A 2500-nucleotide genomic window follows, 5' to 3' on the forward strand; every position below is an offset into this window, starting at 1 on the left:
GGTAAAATCATTGAGAAAAGAGATCATTAAAAGAGAGAAATTGAGCGCTTCATAATTGACCTCTTCTCGCACATGTGTAAACTTAATCATTGCAATATAAATTAAATGGCGTTAAATATGCCAAGTACGTGTGTAATTTAAAAGAAACAATGAAACGAATGTCCGAGATGTATATGATTTACTACATGGGTACAATCCATTAAATGTGTTTGCCTATAGTAAACAGTTATCAATTCTTGAAAAGTATGTCGGTTATTTTGAACGATATAAATTATTTCAGATATAACACTAGGAAATAATCTCGATTTTAAAATTTAACTTGACACATCAGTGATATAGTATACAAATACATGAAAAGCAACTGTGTGTAATAAATAACATACAATACAATAATATCGCGTCGCATAATTTAAATATACTAATTATAATATGTTTGTAACATCGTTCACGGTAATAATAAGTGATTATTACACATCATAATTGATCCATATTTTCTAATTACTCGAAATATATATTGAGTCGAATTAATTTGTCGTTTGCCATAATTGTGAATTATATTTTTCAATTAACCGCTAACTGTTATTAACGCCATCCTTTTTATTCGGTGTTTGCTTGTTTCGAGTTAATATATAAATTATGGTCAAGAGTTTATGTAACTGCGTGTATATATATCTCATTTCGGAAAGTGTTCCTCTTCTCAAGCGGGGCAAGAAGGCACGCAGCAAAGAAGGAGAAAAGAGGAGAGAAAGAGAAAGAGAGAGAGAGAGAGAGAGTTGCGTGATGACACGTACGACGCAATCGCATAATATTTGTTGACACGTTTGGGTCATCTAATCGCGACGAAGTGACGAAACACGCGGAGCGATAGTTCCAATTCAAAGGAACCACCCTCTCATCCGACGGTCTCTATGGCTCTCTCGCAGATTTACGTTGGCCGGAAGAAAGTCCGAAGGGAAATAATCCGATCGTCATTTCGTCCTTCGATTCGACGAACGTGTGTGTGTGTGTGTGTGTGTCATGTGTGTATATGTATGTATGTGTGTGTGTCGTGTGTGTTATGTATGTGTGTGTGTGTGTCATGTGTGTATATGTATGTGTGTGTGTGTGTGTGTGCGCGCGTGCGCGCGCGCGCGCGAGATTCTCTGTACATACTTTCCGTTATTCACTGATCCGTCGACCAGTTTAGAACCGACTTTTCCTCGGTGAGAACTCGAAAGATGCCGCATTTCTCTCCAGTAACTTTTTAATATATAATCTTAGATATCTTTGAAAGTAATCCTCAAACTCGAAATTTCGTGTGAATTTATTTCAAGATATATTTTATTAATCATTTTCTTACGACTGATAATTTTCCACAGCGCACAGTTTATCACATGTAGAAACACGCTGCTCGTCGCGACTTGTTAATATCTCTTTAAATTGACCGAATATATTACAAATATTCTATAACTATATATATATAATTCTATAGCTCTAAAATTTCTTTTTCGCAAGAAATGTAATTTTCTCCAAATCAGTGCGCATCAGTTTTTTTCCTTCATACAAAGTTTGCGACAGAATGCATAATTTATCGCGATGTATCAACGATAAATATTAATGTAGGATTTTACTTTAATGAATCGCGGTAATACGATATGTCCCTCTTGTAGCCGCACACTTGCTTAAACTCTGATTGTGAGCGACACAAACTCTCCCCGTTCCACGGCGATCGCGAGGCGCGCTGTGTCGCCTGGTCAAGGTGAGCGTCGTCGGCCGAGGACTCTCGCGATCGTGCTCTTTGTGACCGAGAAACACAACGCCGGCAATCGTGAGTGCGTGCCGCTACGAACGGCGAATGACAACATAGGAAAGTCTACTAGTATGACGGGAACAATCGCGATTGTCGCTCGCAAAAGCGACGAATGAATACCAGTAATCTCTGTGATGGAACCTAAACCATTACCATCATTTTACTCGAATTTTTATTCATTATTTGTTACTTGTTAATTCTATCTGGGAGAGCGAAAGGAATAAAAAAATTTTATCATTGAAAAAGAAAAAAAAAAAAAAAAAAAACGGTGCGAATTCGATTCGTAGGAGAATATAATCTAATTCCCACGAATTTTCCGTTCGATAAATGCGCGTCTGCAAACACGCCCTATTCGAGAGAAGAGTAGTTGCCGCACATCGGTCGGATGCGATTTCAAAGACACGGCGAGGGTCTCTCGCGCGGTTATATTTGTGCAACGGGGAGGTATATGTATAGACTGTTGGAGAGTCGCGCGCATTTCGCTGGAAGGAGACGGATTGCCTATTTAGATATGCCGTTCTGATAAGAATGCTCCTGGTGAAAATTTAGTACGTGTCGGACTTTATGCGTCAAATCAACTTTATGCATTTTCAACATTTGCGGCGTACAAGAGCTTCTTGATTTATAATGTTCAATTATTATGTGGCTCATTGAGAAAATTTTCGCCCTTCCTCTCATACCGCAAGACGCTTCCAAATTTGATGATTGTTG

The 2500-nt window shown here is 38.4% G+C and overlaps 1 protein-coding gene across 3 annotated transcripts in view; it reads left to right on the forward strand.

The window, feature by feature from the left end:
• LOC140674945 (uncharacterized) overlaps positions 1–2500 on the forward strand; it is a 25985-nt gene that overhangs the window by 1771 nt on the left and 21714 nt on the right. The window lies entirely within an intron of this gene.

The sequence above is a fragment of the Anoplolepis gracilipes genome, chromosome 17 (assembly GCF_047496725.1).
Source record: "Anoplolepis gracilipes chromosome 17, ASM4749672v1, whole genome shotgun sequence".
NCBI lineage: Eukaryota > Metazoa > Arthropoda > Insecta > Hymenoptera > Formicidae > Anoplolepis > Anoplolepis gracilipes.